This window comes from Trematomus bernacchii, unplaced genomic scaffold, assembly GCF_902827165.1.
Source record: "Trematomus bernacchii unplaced genomic scaffold, fTreBer1.1, whole genome shotgun sequence".
Taxonomy (NCBI): Eukaryota; Metazoa; Chordata; class Actinopteri; order Perciformes; family Nototheniidae; genus Trematomus; species Trematomus bernacchii.
The window spans coordinates 313180-325891 of NW_022987649.1; positions in this window are offsets into that span (position 1 = coordinate 313180).

The window sequence follows — 12712 nt, forward strand, 5'->3', positions numbered from 1 at the left end:
TTCTTGATAGCATCCCAAGGGAATTGATCAAATGCTAAACCCCTTCCAGAAAAAACAACTTTCTAATACCTTAGAAACTGGCACGAATGCAATGCTTCAGCTTCCTACAACTTTAAAGCTGTGTGGATGTGGCTCTATGAAGAGTTGTTCATATTTTTCTCATTCATTTCATAAGTTTAGAAGGGGGGAACATAGTCTAACAACAGTTAGCTTTTGTTAATGTTACCTCGAGCCAAACTTGTGCGACTTGTTTCTGAAATCCCTTTCTCTTAAAGTGAATACATAAAAAAAAACAATGGAGCTTACCCTAAAACTAACCACTGGATTTGCTTGAGGTAAGGGTGGGAACAATCAAACGCACTCTCGCAGGCACTGCGTGTTAGCGAAGTACAACTGGGATTTCGAAGAGGAAGATATGCTTGGTCAATTCTTAATAAAAAAGCAAAAGTAACAAATTGAGCACTTGAGTTTTCATTAGCAGCACCTAGCTACAGCTGCGGATGTAACAGATGTAAATATGCAGTGGGGTTTATTTAATTTAATATTGTATAATCACACAAATTCTGTGTTTTATATTATTTTATTCTGTGTTCTTCATTTTATTGAATGTTAAATACCTGGCAAGGACGGAGATCAGTGGGCGGAACCTCTGAAGTGTGGTCGCTGTGCTCAGGAGTTCATTGTTGTGAGGACTTTCCCCCCTATATATTGTGTCCCTCCCGTTTCCTCGGCCCTTTTTGTAAACGTTGCACGTGAGAGGAGTCACTGAGGGAAACTGTTGTAAAACTGATCGTTTTTATCTGTCAGGTATGTGCCTTTTTTGTAAACGTTGCACGTGAGAGGAGTCACTGAGGGAAACTGTTGTAAAACTGATCGTTTTTATCTGTCAGTCATTAAACAGATCGTCTCAACTTTACGCTGGCTCGGGTCTCGTCCATATCAACACAACGCAGAGACCGCTTAACCACACCGGTTACACGGAGCTTCGGTCAATACCGCTAACAGTCTATTTCCTTAAAATGGTACATATCGCTGAATCTATATTTTCATCTTCAGTTGATGAAATCTGCATAATGTCCCTGTACAATAAGATTCGAGCATTTTGTAATCCAGTGAGGAAATTCAAGACCAGTAAATATTGATTGATTAAACAACACTAAATAAAATTGTAGGGTTTTCTTCAAACTCAGACTCTCTGCTGCAGCTGTACCTCAAAAGACAAAATAATTGTCTAATGATCTTTGTTGAAAAAGGTCTGATTGTCCTGTACATGTACAATGTGGGGTATTTTTAAATACTTTACTAAACCACATTGAATATTATGTTAGACACAAGTTATTACTCACATATCAAAGTCTTTTCATCTGCAAGATGGAAGAATAGCTGGGTGCTGCCTGGAGAAACTGATGAGGGACACAGGCTGGCGTCAGCAGCTTTCCACACAGCCATCACATCTTCTGTTCCATAGTCTTTACTGTCCACTGATGCTCTGTCAAAAGAGTGAACATCACAGCTATCATGTTAACCCTTTGTTACACAACATACAACCAACATGCGTCAAAAGTAACCCGAATTAGTTTTAATTGTAAATATCTTTGCAATAAATTACTTTAATCAGGATTCCAGGTATTCCTCAATTAACCTGTTTTGGATCAACACCAAATTTTAATTTTTCCTTTCTTACTTTTTGAATACAAATCATGTTTGTATCACTACACTTAGGCACAACATGGGTAAAAAATTATCCGTATTATTTTGCTATGTTATTTCATGCATGGCTGAGTGTTTCTTTACTATACATTTTCAAATCTATTCCTTTAGTCATTAATATTCAAAGTATTAATTAAATGCCTTGTTTTTGATTACCACAAATCATTATTTTCATTCTCCCATTCTTAAATGATGAACTAAAATAGTTTAGGCCAAGTGTGATAAAAATGCAAAAAAAAATACATACTATAATTTTAGCAGTGATTTGGACCAAGCATGTATGATGTAGTAATACAAAAACTATTTTAGTTCACAGTGTGACATTAGCTAGTCATGTTAGCTTGTAATATATAGAGCAGAGCTAACTAGAAAGTTAGCTAAACGTTAGCGGTTAGCCGTTTATGCTATGCTAGCTATAACTAGAACATAACTATAACTATAACTGAACATTAACTAAGTGTAGGAAAGCTGTGAAACTTTACAATAAACTTGGCGACAACACTGTGACACCCCGCTGCATGTTTATGTGTAATTCTCCCGTGTTGGAGATGAGAGGGTGGCGCAGCAGCACTGCAATAAGCTGTAAACTAATGTTAGCTGCCACCTGTTAAGTCCGGTTTCCCGGGCGCAACATCTTGCAAGAAACAGCATCTCAGGGCTTCTTAACATTTAACAACCTATTAATGATAATGGGAAGAAACTCAGCTAACTAGAAGAAGAAACGTAACCTTAAATAAAAAATAAAACATTCACAAACTAAGGATATTCTAAATACATGTTTAACTCCATTACAGTCGCAGGACTCACCAGATCTCAAGTCTTCTGTTCTTTGTTGACGACGTCCCGATGCTCATATTTAACGTGTAGATGTAAAACGATCCCGATATTAATCCATAAACACCTGCAGCAGAAATACAGGAGACCCGCTCAAACTGACGTGGATGTTTTAAATGTGAACGACAGGCGCAGACAGTTCTCATTGGCAGGTTTCTTCGATGACGTTTATATTAACCAATCAGGAGTGTTGTGGACTCATTCCAAACATGCCTGACTTGTCTGCCGTGTTATGCCTGAATTCTATTTCAAGTGCCGTAGCTCTGGCTGTCGGCCAGAATCCGAAAACCATACATTATACTGCATGTAAGACTATAACTAACCCTTATCACTGTATATTGACCAATGGGAAAAAAAACACAGCAACATAACACATAAATAAAACAAGGATAACTGTGACTTATTGTTGAGTAAATAACAGTGTGTGTTTTAAACCTTGGTCCTCCCTGCAGAGATTTCTCCACTTTCTATGATTTTTTTTTTTTTTTAATGATATTGTCAACTGTAGATGTTTACAATATAATAAGTTAGGAATTTCATGAAAACATATTTATTTACTTTTGTTTCAACATTGGATATTTTGTGTTTGTGGTGGATTCAATCGAATATTGAGAAAATGATTTATGTAAAAATGTTTGACACTTTTTTTTTTACAGTTTCATGTGTAGGTACCTTAAAATTACAAAGAAATATCTTAAAGTCTTATAATAGTAATACACTTTTATATTACGAGGAGTTACATATTTAATTGCAGATAATAATTTTTATTTTACATACATCTGCATGTATTTTCTGAAAGTGCAAAAATACTGTAAATATGATATAGTAAATTTAATTTAAAAAATAAATAAATAAATGTTATTTGTTGTCAAAATACTTAAAATAATGTTTTGGGTTGTTAATTTATAGTTCATATCTGTAATTTTACGGGATTTTGCAAGTTATTTAAAAAAACATAATTACTATAAAAAAATAATTATTTCCTGTAAAATTAGGATCTTTTTTTACAGTGTATAGAATGTCTCAGTTCAAATCTTCCAGACGGTTTGAGAAGTAGGCTATGCTGCAGGACACACGCCGGTTAGAATAGTCTATTCTGCACATGTGCAATGCTGCACAATTCAAATGTTGCAGTAATGGGTTGTGCTATTACAGATGATTTTGAGTACAGTGCTTTACTGTGAAATAATAGTTAAATAATGTCAATATCCAATTTTACTGTAGTTTTATAGATATTTTGTTGTGATATTACAGGGGCTTTTTATTACAATATTTCTCTGTAATATGATACTCTTAAATGCTGTGAAATCCTTGCAATGTTTACAATGTTGTTGTGATATTACAGGGGCTTTTTATTACAATATTTCTCTGTAATATGATACTCTTAAATGCTGTGAAATCCTTGCAATGTTTACAATGTTGTTGTGATATTACAGAGGATTTTGATTGCAGTATTTTATTGTGAAATAATAGTTAAATGCTGTGAAATCCAAGGATACAGTCCTTTTTACATGTATTTGTTGGGATATTACAGGGGGCCTTGATTACAATATGTCACTGTAAAATAATACTGTTAAATGTAGTGAAATGCTGGTAAATGTTTACAGTGAAGTACCTGCCTCCTGCAAACTGTTCAAACAAACGCTTCAACTTGTACCATTTAGAATCTGTATGTTTGAATATGGATCTTAAGTTGGCGTGACGTTGAAGCAGCGAACCTGCTGTAGTTCGTTTATAGCATAACGTTTTGCTTCTGGCGACTAGATTTATGATTCGAAAATTATAAAAGTAGGGTAGACATGTGGATATTATCCGGCTGAACAAAACGTGGTCCGTCTCTTAAATGTGTGTCAACCACAGACCTTATTTCCAGCTATTTTCCAAAATCCTATGGAGAAATTGCATTGCGTTTTTGACGAAGGAACCGGAAGGAGTTTACTTCCGGGTTTTAGGACGCGTCACTGCGGTTCTCTATTAGTACCTGAGTGTAGGAATACACTGTTACAAGTCCTGCATTCAAAAGGTTGCTCAAGTAAAAGTACAACATATATAAATAGTTTCAAAATATACTTAAAGAACAAAGGTAAAAGTACTCATTACTTTGTATACTGCAGGGTAGCTTGTGAATTTACTCCAGGTGTAACTAAAGTAACAGTCCCTCGCAACTGGAACAATACCGCCAAACCTCGAAACTGCTGCAATAACACCAACACTCCAAAAACCTGGAGCTGACCGAGATTACCTGAATAACTCCAGGCCCATGTTTAACCTCTCCTTCATCTCCTTCAAAAACCCTTGAAAGAGTGGTTGCTGACCAACTTCAACAACACCTGGACAAAAACAACCTTCATGAACCCTTCCAATCGGGTTTCCGCTCAAAGCACAGCACAGAAACAGCGCTGATAAAAATCACCAACGACCTCCTCCGTGCAGCTGACTCTGGACAGCTCACCATCCTAATCCTCCTTGACCTCACAGCTGCCTTTGACACCATCTCGCACCCACTGCTTATCAAACGTCTGGCAGATATTGTGATCACTGGTACTGCACTCTCATGGTTTTCATCCTACCTCACAGACAGAAAACAATATGTCCGTCTCAGCACCCACCGGTCAAGCTGCTCCACTGTCTCACATGGTGTTCCTCAGGGGTCAGTATTGCGTCCACTCCTGTTTATTATCTACCTACTCCCCCTTGGCACTATACTCCGTCATCATAATGTCCATTTCCACTGTTACGCCGATGATACCCAGGTCTACATTTCCAGCAAACCCAACACTGCCCTCCCCCAACCTCTCTCACCAACTGCCTCCAGGACATCAGGAGCTGGATGAGCAGGAACTTCCTAAAACTCAACGGCAGCAAAACCGAAGCCCTGCTGGTTGGCACCAAACCACCCTCTCCAAAACCTCATCCTCCCCTGCCTCCAACCTCATCATTGATGGCTACTCCATCCCCTTCTCTGGCCAAGTTAAGAGCATTGGTGTCATCCTGGACAGCTCCCTCTCATTTTCACCTCACATAAATAACATCACCCGGACTGCCTTCTTCCACATACGCAACATCTCCAGACTCCGCCCATCCCTTTCTTAATCAAACACTGAAGTCCTGGTCAATGCATTTGTCACGTCCCGCATCGACTACTGTAACGCCATCCTCTCAGGCATACCCACCAAGCTCATCAACAAACTACAAATCATAGAGAACTCTGCAGCCCGGATCATCACCGGCACCAAGGCCTCAGAACACATCACCCCTGTCCTCATCCAACTCCACTGGCTCCCTGTTCAATCCTGTATCAACTTCAAAAACCTACTGCTCACTTACAAAGCCCTACATAACCTGCCCCCCCCTATCTGGCTGACCTTCTTCAGGAGTACACCCCCTCTCGCTCCCTCCGCTCCTCCTCTGCTGGACTGCTAACCGTCCCCACCCCACGCCTCGTCACCATGGGTGCTCGGGCTTTTAGCTGCACTGCTCCCAGACTCTGGAACTCTCTCCCCCCGCACATCCGACAGTCAGACACAATCACCACATTCAAATCCCAATTAAAAACCCACCTGTTCAGATCTGCCTACTCACTGTAGTGCTCCCCATTATATGTTTCATTTGTGTCCACTTGACTGTCTCCTCCATGATTTCCTGTTTGTGTTTTTATCATGTTATGTTGCCTATTAACGTTTTCTTTTTTTAACAAATTGTACGGTGTCCTTGGGTGTCATGAAAGGCGCCTAAAAATAAAATGTATTATTATTAAAGTCTGATTTAACACTTGATTATATTTCACATCATTCATCCAGATATGTCAAATAACTAAAGGTATTAAATACATGTAGTGGAGTAAAAGTACACCATTTACCTCTGAACTGTAGTGGAGTAGAAGTACAAAGTAGCATAAAATGGAAATACTCAAGTACAAGTACCTCAAAATGGTACTTAAGTACAGTACTTGTAGAGTAAATGTACTTAGTTACTTTACACCTCTGAGTAAAGTACTTGAGTAAATGTACTTACTTCCCACCTCTGCCTCCATGTCGGTGTAGGTCTAGATCAGGGGTGGGCAATTATTTTTTACAAGGGGCCACTTCAGAAACTCGAGCTGTGTTGGGGGGCCGAATCAAAAATAAGTTGAACTTAATTCTGCTCAATATACCAATACTGAAAAGGTGTTTTACAGTATGTTAAAGATAAGAAATGAATCAGCTTTATACAAAAAGAAATGAGTGCTTTTGATTTTTGTTTTTCAGTTAATTTTACTTGTTCAGTGAGAAAAATCCAGTCTGTCTTGGGCTTGAACAAGTGCACGGAAATCTGGTTCAATGTCTGAGGTGGATATGCGAAGGACAGCTGAGAGGTGATCATCAGTGATAGAGGATCTGTATCTGGATTTGTTGAACTTCATCACTGAGAATGTCTGTTCACATATGTAGGTAGATCCAAAGAGGACCATCATCTTCTGAGCACGTCTCCTGATGTGTGGAAAGTTCTCCTCTTTCAGGGAAGAGTAAAACTCAGGCAGTGAGACTGACCTAAAGTGCTCTGACAGAAGTGTGTCAGACTGCAGGTCAATGAGTTCAAGCTGAACATCACTGGGTGCATCATCCACATGGCATGTAAATGGGGAAAAGATCATGTTCATTTCATTCTCAACTGTTTTGAAGTCTTTAAATCGCCTTGAAAACTCACCATGCAGTGCTTCTAACATGGATGAGTACCTCTGGAGGTGATCAGCTGATGGTGTGGCTTCCTTCAGTGTTGGCAAGTGCGTGAGAATGTTGTCCTCCATTTGGCTTGAGAGAAGCTGCAGCTTTCTCATGAAAGCCTTCACTGCACTGTACATGTCATGCACAAAAAGGCCCTTGCCTTGCAGTTTGACATTTAGTTCACTCATTAGTGCAGTCACATCTACAGCAAAACCAAGGTCTGCCATCCAGTCTGCATCTGAAAGCTGTGGGATGTCGTTTTCTTTCTTCACACAGAAGTCTTGAATCTCTTCTCTCAGGTCCCATACTCTTTTCAGCACTTTGCCCAGGCTGAGCCACCTGACAGCTGCATGGTAGGGTATGTCACGATGTTCAGTCTCACTTTCCTCCAAAAGTGCAACAAACTGTCTGTGATTCAATGCTCTTGCCCTGATGAAGTTAACTATTTTAGTTACAACATCAACAACATGGTTAATTTTTAACACTGACTTACACAACACTTCCTGATGTATAATACAATGCAAAAATACCTATTTCTGCTCAGGGTTAATTTCTGTCACTTTATCCTGCATTCTCTTCAATAGTCCAACATTTTTCCCTGTCAGATTTGGACAACCATCCGTTGTCACGCCTGCCAGCTTGTCCCATTTCAGTCCCAACTTTTCCACACATGCATTTACCTCCGTGAACAAATCACTCCCTGTTGTTGTACCTTTCATTGACTGCATGGCTGCCAGCTCCTCCGTGATTTTGAAGTCTGTAGTTATCCCACGTAGGAAGATGAGTAGCTGGGCAGTGTCACGTACATCGCAGCTCTCATCCAAAGCCAAGGAAAAAAAGTCAAAGTTGACCGCTCTGTTCTGCAGCTGAAGCTCCAGATTTCCCGCGATGTCCTCAATTCTCCTCGTAACAGTGCGTCGGGAGAGCGGCACTTTCTCAAATGCCTCCTTTTTCTCCGGGCATATTAGTGTCCAACAAACACTCCTTAATGAACTCTTCGTCCGAAAACGGTTAACTTTTAAGACATAACTCGTCTTGACAGCTGCATCTCTGGATGTGGAATGTTTTGTGAAAATGTGTTGTTGGCTTTGCAGCTTAGCTAGCAAAGCATCCGACCCCTTTGCCTGCTCTTCCTCAGACAGGTTCTTGTATTTATCTGCGTGTTTGGTAGCATAGTGGCGACTCAAATTGTACTCCTTGAACACAGCGACCTGCGCACCACAAACTAAACACACAGCTTTACCTTTCACTTCTGTAAATAAATACTTAGCGGTCCATGTCTTGTTGAAAATGCGGCATTCAGTATCGATCTTTCTTTTTTTGCCCTTAGCGGACATTTCGAGGACTAGCCGGCCAGCATCACTCGTAGCTGTTCACGGCATGCGCGTTTACGTAAATAAATAAAAAAAACAGCAGCTTCCTTTTCAAAATAAAAGCAACACAGTTAGAAAAGTATTTACGCCATGCAATTGCATGGCGTAAATTGCAACCTTGCAATTGGTTGCAAGGTTGCTGTTTTTTTTCATTATGTTATAATTTATGATCAACCTCACACGGGCCGGCCAAGGCCGGCCAACGGGCCGGATGTGGCCCGCGGGCCGTAAAATGCCCACCCCTGGTCTAGATGGTTCTTTCAGGGATAGTATTACTGAATGTTGGACTGGACCCTATGTGAGATCTGTTACGTGCTCCCCTCCTTGTTGTATTTTCTGTCTCCCTGCTGCGCAGGTGCACCTGGTCTGCCCCTGGCTCCGCCTCTGCGCAGGTGTTCCTAGATTCCACTCAGCTGGGTTAAAAGGAGAGACTGGAGGAGAAGGATCCGTCGCCTATCCTTATGCCTATCCACTCTGTCTGTGGATGATCTCTCTGCTGTTTTTGATCTGTAGACCCCTTTGCTGTTGTGTTATGATGTGTATCCTAGAGGACCTGGTAGTCCAGTTTTCGTGGCTTTATTTTGTTTCCCGTAGCGTGTTTGTTAGATTTCTGGTTAGGGGAGGGAAGCTCTGGGTCCCACGGCCCGTGGTGTGGCTGGCTCGGGCCCCCTCCTTCTTTTTGTTTCTTTTGGCCAGTCCTCCAGACCTCGATCGTTTGCCGGTTGGCCTGTGTGAGTAACGGCTGTACATTTAAATAAATGATCGCTGTTAAGTTCTGGATGTTTTGTGTGTTTTCTTTTATGTTGCGGGTCTCCCCACGAGCCACTACCACGGAGTAGGGGGCGGGCCGTAACAAGATCACATGACAACACAGACTGAAGAGGATTAGCACACAAGCTGTTTTCCACACCAGTATCTTACTTATGTTGCCACAACTACCCAGGTACAGGTGGGGGGGTGTAGCAGGGGTCTGGAATCCAGAAGACAAACAGGGACATGTGTATGGAGGGATTACAGGTGCTGAGAGAGAAGCTGAAAACGGAAGTGGGAGAGATGGGTCTGTTTGAAAGGCAAAGGCATGTGTACTAAATGACCCCCCCCCCCCCCCCCCCAACCCCCCCTCCTCCCAACCCCCCCTCCTTTAATGTATTCTTTACCACTCTGTCCTCCTTCCGCCATGCTCTTTCTCTTTGGATTAATCGGTAGATCTGCATGAACAAAAGTTCAGCCAGAGCAGACCTTCTGTGCAGTGAACCCGAGGCCTGTCCTCACCCAACCTGAGAGAGAGACATGGAGAGACAGAGAGACACAGAGACAGATAGAGACACAGACACACAGAGACACATAGACACACAGAGACAGAGAGACACAGAGACAGAGACACACAGAGACAGAGAGACACACAGAGACAGAGACACACAGACACAGAGACAGAGAGACACACAGAGACAGAGAGACACACAGAGACAGAGAGACACACAGAGACAGAGACACACAGAGACACACAGACACAGAGACAGAGAGACACACAGAGACAGAGAGACACAGAGACAGATGCGGCTTTCACACCAGCGCTTTTCCCATTCTAGCTCCGTGCTAGAGCTTTTCTGGTTCAGCTCCAGTTTCCCTTTTCAGCTCCCGCTCTGTTCACACTGCCCAGAGCCCGACTGGTGCTGCCGCTGCTGCGTCATGACGTCACCGTTTACATCGCTGATTTTCTCCCCAACGGCGCTCACAACAACAACAACGGGGGACTGCGTCGGGTCGATGATCGTGTTGCTTTTAATCATACGAAGCCAGATTAAATTAAATAACGACTTCTCCAACCTTATACTTTTCTCCAGAGTGCCGTGGTTCATTGTTTATTAATGTGTTTCAGCGGCATTTACCGACCGCTGCAGTGCTGGCTGCACTTCCACGGGAGTTTATTCTCCCGTTAGCTCCGGGTTAGCTCACACGGCTCTAAAGTATTCACTGTCTGACTGTCACACAAGCAGCTGATACATATCCCCAGTTCCCCTTAAGTGAATGTGTGTCAGTCTGAATTGACGCTGTTTGGCATCACAACGCTGTTATGAAAGTTTCTCTGGTATAACATGGGTGATGTTAGCATAGCAACCGAAGCTAAACTGACTACTTGCTAAGCCGTTTTCTACAGGCACATTTTACCGGCGTATTTTTCATTATGATTCTACTTGTGATAGTCGGACATGACAACCTGTGCAGCCCATGTATTGATTCCATCCGATAGCATGCTATAATAACAAACAAAACGTCTGCCTGCTCTCCACAATGATCAATAACAGTGAACGGATGGTCAAAGTAAGGTACAAATAAACAGAATCACACAAAGCCTGGTTAGTGTTGCCTGACTTTATAAAGTGTGTTTTTTTTTTACAAGTGTGTGGTTGCCTTCTAGTCACTTTGCTCAGCGCTACTGCTTGTAGGCAGGCATGACGAGACTCTTCAGTCGACCCATGTTCAGGGGAGGTGGGTTTAGTTTCCTGCACGCCTCAACGTAAGAGAGACGTAAGCAACGCCGCCTCTTAGCTCCGGAGTCTTGCTTCTAGACCAGGGGTACTCAAATACAAATCTTAAAGGTAAAAAAAAAAAAATCTGTATGCAGCAGTTTTCATTGTTATTGTGTCTGTGCTTGATCCTTCAGAGTCGCAGTGTAAGAGCTGCACAGTTATGAATAAAGGCAGCTGCACCCTCTTTCATTCAGCATTCCCATTATTGCTTTATAAATGTCTTGCCCCCTTGTGTGTCCACTGAGGTTCGTCAGGCCCAACATATCTTCAACAAACTCCCCCTTTGCCTCATCATAAAAACTCACAAACACCAGCAACTGAGCATTGTCAGTGGTGTCAGTGGACTCATCCACAGCTAAGGAAATGCACTGTGCATTTTTTATTCCATCACAAAGCTGATTAATCAAATCACCAGCCAGTATTTATGTTCTTCTGGTTGCTGTGGAATCTGAGAGGGGGATTTGCTTGATTTGACCTGTTATTTCCTCTTTTTGTTTGCCTTCAAACATGGTCTCCATCACTTCAGTCATGCATTCTTTTATACTTCAGTTATTATCCAGTGGAATGTCCTTACCTACTGGCCTAGGTAAATCAAAGTGGTTACTTTTTTTTGGCTGGGCAGTGTAGTTTTACACACCGTCTTATTTGACTTTCTCAGGACTTACAACTGTTTTTTGGGGGCAGACCCCCACAAAGAAAAAAATATATTTACACACGTAAGGTCATCATCTTAACAATTGTGTATACTCATCCGTGAGCAGAGTATCAAGTTGACATGTCTATTACAGCTGAATGCGGCGATTACCATCTTGTTCAGCAAAACGCCTCACAAAATTATTAAGATCCAAAGCTTTAGTGCGTTTTGATTCAATGCTGAGTACAGACAAACTTGACAGTCTCTTCTCTGTCATTGTAGACCGTACCTCATTCCTTTAGTACTTGGGTCCGAATGCTTCTCGTTGTGCGCCGTCCCGTTCAAATGAAATCGCCGCCAATCATATTTCCACGCTCGCGCCAGGGCCGGGGAAGGGGTTACAAGACGTGCGTCTTGTGCTGCATTCACTTGCACTCGGACATTAGAGACTTTCTCTCATAAATGTCTGATGAGCCACAACTTTTCTTTCAAAACAAAGCTGCCAACTGGGGTGCCATGCCACCCCGGTAGGTGAAACTAGGCTACTAGCTACAGTACAGATGCAACTAGATGAGCTGTTAACTCTCGCTCTGACTTTTTTTTTTTTTAAACTCTCGCTCTGACTCAGACAGGTTGAAAGAGACGACACGACACACGCATTTTTCCCACCCGCATTCCGCGAAGACCCGCCCTACTGTGCCTCTGATTCGCAGACTGTTGGTGGGGGGAAAAAACGCTGACGGGATGCTGAATGTGATTGGACCAAAGCGTTGACAGACACACACAGACAGTGGAACAGTCTGACATGCAGAGCGCTGTATGCAGCGGACATAGCGGAGAATTTTGACTTGTTGCATTTAGAGATGGCAAATCCGGATCCTTTTACGGACTCAGGGTCTTCTGAGTCAGTCATTGAAGAGATCCGGA